Here is a 12,610-nt window from a genome sequence, read left to right as displayed (position 1 = left end):
AGCAAAAATCTGGTTTTGAATGAAGAATCACATTTCTTGGTAAAATCATGCAGGATTGAAATTTTTGATGGTTTTTTACTCCTCTCAACAGCCCAAACAAGTTTCTAAAAGGATGAGTTTGCAACTACTTTACTTTTGGAGAAAATTCAAAACATTCATTATTCAATAGGGCCCAAACTATCAAAAACCAGCGGTTTCAATGAACACACATTTCTTGGTAGAATCATGCAGGACTGAAATTTTTGATGTTTTTCTACTCCTCTCATGAGCCCAAACAAGTCTCTAAAAGCATGAGTTTGCAACTACTTTACTTTTGGAGAAAATTCAAAACATTCATTATTCAATAGAGCCCAATAGCAAAAACCAGCGTTTTGAATGAAGAATCACATTTCTTGGTAGAATCATGCAGGATTGAAATTTTTGATGGTTTTTTACTCCTCTCAACAGCCCAAACAAGTTTCTAAAAGGATGAGTTTGCAACTACTTTACTTTTGGAGAAAATTCAAAACATTCATTATTCAATAGGGCCCAAACTATCAAAAACCAGCGGTTTCAATGAACACACATTTCTTGGTAGAATCATGCAGGACTGAAATTTTTGATGTTTTTCTACTCCTCTCATGAGCCCAAACAAGTCTCTAAAAGCATGAGTTTGCAACTACTTTACTTTTGGAGAAAATTCAAAACATTCATTATTCAATAGAGCCCAATAGCAAAAACCAGCGTTTTGAATGAAGAATCACATTTCTTGGTAGAATCATGCAGGATTGAAATTTTTGATGGTTTTTTACTCCTCTCAACAGCCCAAACAAGTTTCTAAAAGGATGAGTTTGCAACTACTTTACTTTTGGAGAAAATTCAAAACATTCATTATTCAATAGGGCCCAAACTATCAAAAACCAGCGGTTTCAATGAACACATTTCTTGGTAGAATCATGCAGGACTGAAATTTTTGATGTTTTTCTACTCATCTCATGAGCCCAAACAAGTCTCTAAAAGCATGAGTTTGCAACTACTTTACTTTTGGAGAAAATTCAAAACATTCACTATTCAATAGAGCCCAATAGCAAAAATCAGGTTTTGAATGAAGAATCACATTTTTTCGTAAAATCATGCAGGATTGAAATTTTTGATGGTTTTTTACTCCTCTCAACAGCCCAAACAAGTTTCTAAAAGGATGAGTTTGCAACTACTTTACTTTTGGAGAAAATTCAAAACATTCATTATTCAATAGGGCCCAAACTATCAAAAACCAGCGGTTTCAATGAACACACATTTCTTGGTAGAATCATGCAGGACTGAAATTTTTGATGTTTTTCTACTCCTCTCATGAGCCCAAACAAGTCTCTAAAAGCATGAGTTTGCAACTACTTTACTTTTGGAGAAAATTCAAAACATTCATTATTCAATAGAGCCCAATAGCAAAAACCAGCGTTTTGAATGAAGAATCACATTTCTTGGTAGAATCATGCAGGATTGAAATTTTTGATGGTTTTTCACTCCTCTCAACAGCCCAAACAAGTTTCTAAAAGGATGAGTTTGCAACTACTTTACTTTTGGAGAAAATTCAAAACATTCATTATTCAATAGGGCCCAAACTATCAAAAACCAGCGGTTTGAATGAACACACACTTCTTGGTAGAATCATGCAGGACTGAAATTTTTGATGTTTTTCTACTCCTCTCATGAGCCCAAACAAGTCTCTAAAAGCATGAGTTTGCAACTACTTTACTTTTGGAGAAAATTCAAAACATTCATTATTCAATAGAGCCCAATAGCAAAAACCAGCGTTTTGAATGAAGAATCACATTTCTTGGTAGAATCATGCAGGATTGAAATTTTTGATGGTTTTTTACTCCTCTCAACAGCCCAAACAAGTTTCTAAAAGGATGAGTTTGCAACTACTTTACTTTTGGAGAAAATTCAAAACATTCATTATTCAATAGGGCCCAAACTATCAAAAACCAGCGGTTTCAATGAACACACATTTCTTGGTAGAATCATGCAGGACTGAAATTTTTGATGTTTTTCTACTCCTCTCATGAGCCCAAACAAGTCTCTAAAAGCATGAGTTTGCAACTACTTTACTTTTGGAGAAAATTCAAAACATTCATTATTCAATAGAGCCCAATAGCAAAAACCAGCGTTTTGAATGAAGAATCACATTTCTTGGTAGAATCATGCAGGATTGAAATTTTTGATGGTTTTTTACTCCTCTCAACAGCCCAAACAAGTTTCTAAAAGGATGAGTTTGCAACTACTTTACTTTTGGAGAAAATTCAAAACATTCATTATTCAATAGGGCCCAAACTATCAAAAACCAGCGGTTTGAATGAACACACATTTCTTGGTAGAATCATGCAGGACTGAAATTTTTGATGTTTTTCTACTCCTCTCATGAGCCCAAACAAGTCTCTAAAAGCATGAGTTTGCAACTACTTTACTTTTGGAGAAAATTCAAAACATTCACTATTCAATAGAGCCCAATAGCAAAAATCAGGTTTTGAATGAAGAATCACATTTCTTGGTAAAATCATGCAGGATTGAAATTTTTGATGGTTTTTTACTCCTCTCAACAGCCCAAACAAGTTTCTAAAAGGATGAGTTTGCAACTACTTTACTTTTGGAGAAAATTCAAAACATTCATTATTCAATAGGGCCCAAACTATCAAAAACCAGCGGTTTCAATGAACACACATTTCTTGGTAGAATCATGCAGGATTGAAATTTTTGATGGTTTTTTACTCCTCTCAACAGCCCAAACAAGTTTCTAAAAGGATGAGTTTGCAACTACTTTACTTTTGGAGAAAATTCAAAACATTCATTATTCAATAGAGCCCAATAGCAAAAACCAGCGTTTTGAATGAAGAATCACATTTCTTGGTAGAATCATGCAGGATTGAAATTTTTGATGGTTTTTTACTCCTCTCAACAGCCCAAACAAGTTTCTAAAAGGATGAGTTTGCAACTACTTTACTTTTGGAGAAAATTCAAAACATTCATTATTCAATAGAGCCCAATAGCAAAAACCAGCGTTTTGAATGAAGAATCACATTTCTTGGTAGAATCATGCAGGATTGAAATTTTTGATGGTTTTTTACTCCTCTCAACAGCCCAAACAAGTTTCTAAAAGGATGAGTTTGCAACTACTTTACTTTTGGAGAAAATTCAAAACATTCATTATTCAATAGGGCCCAAACTATCAAAAACCAGCGGTTTCAATGAACACATTTCTTGGTAGAATCATGCAGGACTGAAATTTTTGATGTTTTTCTACTCATCTCATGAGCCCAAACAAGTCTCTAAAAGCATGAGTTTGCAACTACTTTACTTTTGGAGAAAATTCAAAACATTCACTATTCAATAGAGCCCAATAGCAAAAATCAGGTTTTGAATGAAGAATCACATTTTTTCGTAAAATCATGCAGGATTGAAATTTTTGATGGTTTTTTACTCCTCTCAACAGCCCAAACAAGTATCTAAAAGGATGAGTTTGCAACTACTTTACTTTTGGAGAAAATTCAAAACATTCATTATTCAATAGGGCCCAAACTATCAAAAACCAGCGGTTTCAATGAACACACATTTCTTGGTAGAATCATGCAGGACTGAAATTTTTGATGTTTTTCTACTCCTCTCATGAGCCCAAACAAGTCTCTAAAAGCATGAGTTTGCAACTACTTTACTTTTGGAGAAAATTCAAAACATTCATTATTCAATAGAGCCCAATAGCAAAAATCTGGTTTTGAATGAAGAATCACATTTCTTGGTATAATCATGCAGGATTGAAATTTTTGATGGTTTTTTACTCCTCTCAACAGCCCAAACAAGTTTCTAAAAGGATGAGTTTGCAACTACTTTACTTTTGGAGAAAATTCAAAACATTCATTATTCAATAGGGCCCAAACTATCAAAAACCAGCGGTTTCAATGAACACAAATTTTTTTGGTAGAATCATGCAGGACTGAAATTTTTGATGTTTTTCTACTCCTCTCATGAGCCCAAACAAGTCTCTAAAAGCATGAGTTTGCAACTACTTTACTTTTGGAGAAAATTCAAAACATTCATTATTCAATAGAGCCCAATAGCAAAAACCAGCGTTTTGAATGAAGAATCACATTTCTTGGTAGAATCATGCAGGATTGAAATTTTTGATGGTTTTTTACTCCTCTCAACAGCCCAAACAAGTTTCTAAAAGGATGAGTTTGCAACTACTTTACTTTTGGAGAAAATTCAAAACATTCATTATTCAATAGGGCCCAAACTATCAAAAACCAGCGGTTTCAATGAACACACATTTCTTGGTAGAATCATGCAGGACTGAAATTTTTGATGTTTTTCTACTCCTCTCATGAGCCCAAACAAGTCTCTAAAAGCATGAGTTTGCAACTACTTTACTTTTGGAGAAAATTCAAAACATTCATTATTCAATAGAGCCCAATAGCAAAAACCAGCGTTTTGAATGAAGAATCACATTTCTTGGTAGAATCATGCAGGATTGAAATTTTTGATGGTTTTTTACTCCTCTCAACAGCCCAAACAAGTTTCTAAAAGGATGAGTTTGCAACTACTTTACTTTTGGAGAAAATTCAAAACATTCATTATTCAATAGGGCCCAAACTATCAAAAACCAGCGGTTTCAATGAACACATTTCTTGGTAGAATCATGCAGGACTGAAATTTTTGATGTTTTTCTACTCATCTCATGAGCCCAAACAAGTCTCTAAAAGCATGAGTTTGCAACTACTTTACTTTTGGAGAAAATTCAAAACATTCACTATTCAATAGAGCCCAATAGCAAAAATCAGGTTTTGAATGAAGAATCACATTTTTTCGTAAAATCATGCAGGATTGAAATTTTTGATGGTTTTTTACTCCTCTCAACAGCCCAAACAAGTTTCTAAAAGGATGAGTTTGCAACTACTTTACTTTTGGAGAAAATTCAAAACATTCATTATTCAATAGGGCCCAAACTATTAAAAACCAGCGGTTTCAATGAACACACATTTCTTGGTAGAATCATGCAGGACTGAAATTTTTGATGTTTTTCTACTCCTCTCATGAGCCCAAACAAGTCTCTAAAAGCATGAGTTTGCAACTACTTTACTTTTGGAGAAAATTCAAAACATTCATTATTCAATAGAGCCCAATAGCAAAAACCAGAGTTTTGAATGAAGAATCACATTTCTTGGTAGAATCATGCAGGATTGAAATTTTTGATGTTTTTTTACTCCTCTCAACAGCCCAAACAAGTTTCTAAAAGGATGAGTTTGCAACTACTTTACTTTTGGAGAAAATTCAAAACATTCATTATTCAATAGGGCCCAAACTATCAAAAACCAGCGGTTTCAATGAACACACATTTCTTGGTAGAATCATGCAGGACTGAAATTTTTGATGTTTTTCTACTCCTCTCATGAGCCCAAACAAGTCTCTAAAAGCATGAGTTTGCAACTACTTTACTTTTGGAGAAAATTCAAAACATTCATTATTCAATAGAGCCCAATAGCAAAAACCAGCGTTTTGAATGAAGAATCACATTTCTTGGTAGAATCATGCAGGATTGAAATTTTTGATGGTTTTTTACTCCTCTCAACAGCCCAAACAAGTTTCTAAAAGGATGAGTTTGCAACTACTTTACTTTTGGAGAAAATTCAAAACATTCATTATTCAATAGGGCCCAAACTATCAAAAACCAGCGGTTTGAATGAACACACATTTCTTGGTAGAATCATGCAGGACTGAAATTTTTGATGCTTTTCTACTCCTCTCATGAGCCCAAACAAGTCTCTAAAAGCATGAGTTTGCAACTACTTTACTTTTGGAGAAAATTCAAAACATTCATTATTCAATAGAGCCCAATAGCAAAAACCAGCGTTTTGAATGAAGAATCACATTTCTTGGTAGAATCATGCAGGATTGAAATTTTTGATGGTTTTTTACTCCTCTCAACAGCCCAAACAAGTTTCTAAAAGGATGAGTTTGCAACTACTTTACTTTTGGAGAAAATTCAAAACATTCATTATTCAATAGGGCCCAAACTATCAAAAACCAGCGGTTTGAATGAACACACATTTCTTGGTAGAATCATGCAGGACTGAAATTTTTGATGTTTTTCTACTCCTCTCATGAGCCCAAACAAGTCTCTAAAAGCATGAGTTTGCAACTACTTTACTTTTGGAGAAAATTCAAAACATTCACTATTCAATAGAGCCCAATAGCAAAAATCAGGTTTTGAATGAAGAATCACATTTCTTGGTAAAATCATGCAGGATTGAAATTTTTGATGGTTTTTTACTCCTCTCAACAGCCCAAACAAGTTTCTAAAAGGATGAGTTTGCAACTACTTTACTTTTGGAGAAAATTCAAAACATTCATTATTCAATAGGGCCCAAACTATCAAAAACCAGCGGTTTCAATGAACACACATTTCTTGGTAGAATCATGCAGGATTGAAATTTTTGATGGTTTTTTACTCCTCTCAACAGCCCAAACAAGTTTCTAAAAGGATGAGTTTGCAACTACTTTACTTTTGGAGAAAATTCAAAACATTCATTATTCAATAGAGCCCAATAGCAAAAACCAGCGTTTTGAATGAAGAATCACATTTCTTGGTAGAATCATGCAGGATTGAAATTTTTGATGGTTTTTTACTCCTCTCAACAGCCCAAACAAGTTTCTAAAAGGATGAGTTTGCAACTACTTTACTTTTGGAGAAAATTCAAAACATTCATTATTCAATAGAGCCCAATAGCAAAAACCAGCGTTTTGAATGAAGAATCACATTTCTTGGTAGAATCATGCAGGATTGAAATTTTTGATGGTTTTTTACTCCTCTCAACAGCCCAAACAAGTTTCTAAAAGGATGAGTTTGCAACTACTTTACTTTTGGAGAAAATTCAAAACATTCATTATTCAATAGGGCCCAAACTATCAAAAACCAGCGGTTTCAATGAACACATTTCTTGGTAGAATCATGCAGGACTGAAATTTTTGATGTTTTTCTACTCATCTCATGAGCCCAAACAAGTCTCTAAAAGCATGAGTTTGCAACTACTTTACTTTTGGAGAAATTCAAAACATTCACTATTCAATAGAGCCCAATAGCAAAAATCAGGTTTTGAATGAAGAATCACATTTTTTCGTAAAATCATGCAGGATTGAAATTTTTGATGGTTTTTTACTCCTCTCAACAGCCCAAACAAGTTTCTAAAAGGATGAGTTTGCAACTACTTTACTTTTGGAGAAAATTCAAAACATTCATTATTCAATAGGGCCCAAACTATCAAAAACCAGCGGTTTCAATGAACACACATTTCTTGGTAGAATCATGCAGGACTGAAATTTTTGATGTTTTTCTACTCCTCTCATGAGCCCAAACAAGTCTCTAAAAGCATGAGTTTGCAACTACTTTACTTTTGGAGAAAATTCAAAACATTCATTATTCAATAGAGCCCAATAGCAAAAACCAGCGTTTTGAATGAAGAATCACATTTCTTGGTAGAATCATGCAGGATTGAAATTTTTGATGGTTTTTTACTCCTCTCAACAGCCCAAACAAGTTTCTAAAAGGATGAGTTTGCAACTACTTTACTTTTGGAGAAAATTCAAAACATTCATTATTCAATAGGGCCCAAACTATCAAAAACCAGCGGTTTCAATGAACACACATTTCTTGGTAGAATCATGCAGGACTGAAATTTTTGATGTTTTTCTACTCCTCTCATGAGCCCAAACAAGTCTCTAAAAGCATGAGTTTGCAACTACTTTACTTTTGGAGAAAATTCAAAACATTCATTATTCAATAGAGCCCAATAGCAAAAACCAGCGTTTTGAATGAAGAATCACATTTCTTGGTAGAATCATGCAGGATTGAAATTTTTGATGTTTTTTTACTCCTCTAAACAGCCCAAACAAGTTTCTAAAAGGATGAGTTTGCAACTACTTTACTTTTGGAGAAAATTCAAAACATTCATTATTCAATAGGGCCCAAACTATCAAAAACCAGCGGTTTGAATGAACACACATTTCTTGGTAGAATCATGCAGGACTGAAATTTTTGATGTTTTTCTACTCCTCTCATGAGTCCAAACAAGTCTCTAAAAGCATGAGTTTGCAACTACTTTACTTTTGGAGAAAATTCAAAACATTCATTATTCTATAGAGCCCAATAGCAAAAACCAGCGTTTTGAATGAAGAATCACATTTCTTGGTAGAATCATGCAGGATTGAAATTTTTGATGGTTTTTTACTCCTCTCAACAGCCCAAACAAGTTTCTAAAAGGATGAGTTTGCAACTACTTTACTTTTGGAGAAAATTCAAAACATTCATTATTCAATAGGGCCCAAACTATCAAAAACCAGCGGTTTGAATGAACACACATTTTTTGGTAGAATCATGCAGGACTGAAATTTTTGATGTTTTTCTACTCCTCTCATGAGCCCAAACAAGTCTCTAAAAGCATGAGTTTGCAACTACTTTACTTTTGGAGAAAATTCAAAACATTCACTATTCAATAGAGCCCAATAGCAAAAATCAGGTTTTGAATGAAGAATCACATTTCTTGGTAAAATCATGCAGGATTGAAATTTTTGATGGTTTTTTACTCCTCTCAACAGCCCAAACAAGTTTCTAAAAGGATGAGTTTGCAACTACTTTACTTTTGGAGAAAATTCAAAACATTCATTATTCAATAGGGCCCAAACTATCAAAAACCAGCGGTTTCAATGAACACACATTTCTTGGTAGAATCATGCAGGATTGAAATTTTTGATGGTTTTTTACTCCTCTCAACAGCCCAAACAAGTTTCTAAAAGGATGAGTTTGCAACTACTTTACTTTTGGAGAAAATTCAAAACATTCATTATTCAATAGAGCCCAATAGCAAAAACCAGCGTTTTGAATGAAGAATCACATTTCTTGGTAGAATCATGCAGGATTGAAATTTTTGATGGTTTTTTACTCCTCTCAACAGCCCAAACAAGTTTCTAAAAGGATGAGTTTGCAACTACTTTACTTTTGGAGAAAATTCAAAACATTCATTATTCAATAGAGCCCAATAGCAAAAACCAGCGTTTTGAATGAAGAATCACATTTCTTGGTAGAATCATGCAGGATTGAAATTTTTGATGGTTTTTTACTCCTCTCAACAGCCCAAACAAGTTTCTAAAAGGATGAGTTTGCAACTACTTTACTTTTGGAGAAAATTCAAAACATTCATTATTCAATAGGGCCCAAACTATCAAAAACCAGCGGTTTCAATGAACACATTTCTTGGTAGAATCATGCAGGACTGAAATTTTTGATGTTTTTCTACTCATCTCATGAGCCCAAACAAGTCTCTAAAAGCATGAGTTTGCAACTACTTTACTTTTGGAGAAAATTCAAAACATTCACTATTCAATAGAGCCCAATAGCAAAAATCAGGTTTTGAATGAAGAATCACATTTTTTCGTAAAATCATACAGGATTGAAATTTTTGATGGTTTTTTACTCCTCTCAACAGCCCAAACAAGTTTCTAAAAGGATGAGTTTGCAACTACTTTACTTTTGGAGAAAATTCAAAACATTCATTATTCAATAGGGCCCAAACTATCAAAAACCAGCGGTTTCAATGAACACACATTTCTTGGTAGAATCATGCAGGACTGAAATTTTTGATGTTTTTCTACTCCTCTCATGAGCCCAAACAAGTCTCTAAAAGCATGAGTTTGCAACTACTTTACTTTTGGAGAAAATTCAAAACATTCATTATTCAATAGAGCCCAATAGCAAAAATCTGGTTTTGAATGAAGAATCACATTTCTTGGTAAAATCATGCAGGATTGAAATTTTTGATGGTTTTTTACTCCTCTCAACAGCCCAAACAAGTTTCTAAAAGGATGAGTTTGCAACTACTTTACTTTTGGAGAAAATTCAAAACATTCATTATTCAATAGGGCCCAAACTATCAAAAACCAGCGGTTTCAATGAACACACATTTCTTGGTAGAATCATGCAGGACTGAAATTTTTGATGTTTTTCTACTCCTCTCATGAGCCCAAACAAGTCTCTAAAAGCATGAGTTTGCAACTACTTTACTTTTGGAGAAAATTCAAAACATTCATTATTCAATAGAGCCCAATAGCAAAAACCAGCGTTTTGAATGAAGAATCACATTTCTTGGTAGAATCATGCAGGATTGAAATTTTTGATGGTTTTTTACTCCTCTCAACAGCCCAAACAAGTTTCTAAAAGGATGAGTTTGCAACTACTTTACTTTTGGAGAAAATTCAAAACATTCATTATTCAATAGGGCCCAAACTATCAAAAACCAGCGGTTTCAATGAACACTCATTTCTTGGTAGAATCATGCAGGACTGAAATTTTTGATGTTTTTCTACTCCTCTCATGAGCCCAAACAAGTCTCTAAAAGCATGAGTTTGCAACTACTTTACTTTTGGAGAAAATTCAAAACATTCATTATTCAATAGAGCCCAATAGCAAAAACCAGCGTTTTGAATGAAGAATCACATTTCTTGGTAGAATCATGCAGGATTGAAATTTTTGATGGTTTTTTACTCCTCTCAACAGCCCAAACAAGTTTCTAAAAGGATGAGTTTGCAACTACTTTACTTTTGGAGAAAATTCAAAACATTCATTATTCAATAGGGCCCAAACTATCAAAAACCAGCGGTTTCAATGAACACATTTCTTGGTAGAATCATGCAGGACTGAATTTTTTGATGTTTTTCTACTCATCTCATGAGCCCAAACAAGTCTCTAAAAGCAGGAGTTTGCAACTACTTTACTTTTGGAGAAAATTCAAAACATTCACTATTCAATAGAGCCCAATAGCAAAAATCAGGTTTTGAATGAAGAATCACATTTTTTCGTAAAATCATGCAGGATTGAAATTTTTGATGGTTTTTTACTCCTCTCAACAGCCCAAACAAGTTTCTAAAAGGATGAGTTTGCAACTACTTTACTTTTGGAGAAAATTCAAAACATTCATTATTCAATAGGGCCCAAACTATCAAAAACCAGCGGTTTCAATGAACACACATTTCTTGGTAGAATCATGCAGGACTGAAATTTTTGATGTTTTTCTACTCCTCTCATGAGCCCAAACAAGTCTCTAAAAGCATGAGTTTGCAACTACTTTACTTTTGGAGAAAATTCAAAACATTCATTATTCAATAGAGCCCAATAGCAAAAACCAGCGTTTTGAATGAAGAATCACATTTCTTGGTAGAATCATGCAGGATTGAAATTTTTGATGGTTTTTTACTCCTCTCAACAGCCCAAACAAGTTTCTAAACGGATGAGTTTGCAACTACTTTACTTTTGGAGAAAATTCAAAACATTCATTATTCAATAGGGCCCAAACTATCAAAAACCAGCGGTTTCAATGAACACACATTTCTTGGTAGAATCATGCAGGACTGAAATTTTTGATGTTTTTCTACTCCTCTCATGAGCCCAAACAAGTCTCTAAAAGCATGAGTTTGCAACTACTTTACTTTTGGAGAAAATTCAAAACATTCATTATTCAATAGAGCCCAATAGCAAAAACCAGCGTTTTGAATGAAGAATCACATTTCTTGGTAGAATCATGCAGGATTGAAATTTTTGATGGTTTTTTACTCCTCTCAACAGCCCAAACAAGTTTCTAAAAGGATGAGTTTGCAACTACTTTACTTTTGGAGAAAATTCAAAACATTCATTATTCAATAGGGCCCAAACTATCAAAAACCAGCGGTTTCAATGAACACACATTTCTTGGTAGAATCATGCAGGACTGAAATTTTTGATGTTTTTCTACTCCTCTCATGAGCCCAAACAAGTCTCTAAAAGCATGAGTTTGCAACTACTTTACTTTTGGAGAAAATTCAAAACATTCATTATTCAATAGAGCCCAATAGCAAAAACCAGCGTTTTGAATGAAGAATCACATTTCTTGGTAGAATCATGCAGGATTGAAATTTTTGATGGTTTTTTACTCCTCTCAACAGCCCAAACAAGTTTCTAAAAGGATGAGTTTGCAACTACTTTACTTTTGGAGAAAATTCAAAACATTCATTATTCAATAGGGCCCAAACTATCAAAAACCAGCGGTTTGAATGAACACACATTTCTTGGTAGAATCATGCAGGACTGAAATTTTTGATGTTTTTCTACTCCTCTCATGAGCCCAAACAAGTCTCTAAAAGCATGAGTTTGCAACTACTTTACTTTTGGAGAAAATTCAAAACATTCACTATTCAATAGAGCCCAATAGCAAAAATCAGGTTTTGAATGAAGAATCACATTTCTTGGTAGAATCATGCAGGATTGAAATTTTTGATGGTTTTTTACTCCTCTCAACAGCCCAAACAAGTTTCTAAAAGGATGAGTTTGCAACTACTTTACTTTTGGAGAAAATTCAAAACATTCATTATTCAATAGGGCCCAATAGCAAAAACCAGCGTTTTGAATGAAGAATCACATTTCTTGGTAGAATCATGCAGGATTGAAATTTTTGATGGTTTTTTACTCCTCTCAACAGCCCAAACAAGTTTCTAAAAGGATGAGTTTGCAACTACTTTACTTTTGGAGAAAATTCAAAACATTCATTATTCAATAGAGCCC

Source organism: Dendrobates tinctorius, unplaced genomic scaffold (genome assembly GCF_039654945.1).
Source record: "Dendrobates tinctorius isolate UK_male_01 unplaced genomic scaffold, ASM3965494v1 ptg000278l, whole genome shotgun sequence".
Taxonomy (NCBI): domain Eukaryota; kingdom Metazoa; phylum Chordata; class Amphibia; order Anura; family Dendrobatidae; genus Dendrobates; species Dendrobates tinctorius.
This window is presented reverse-complemented; position numbering follows the sequence as displayed.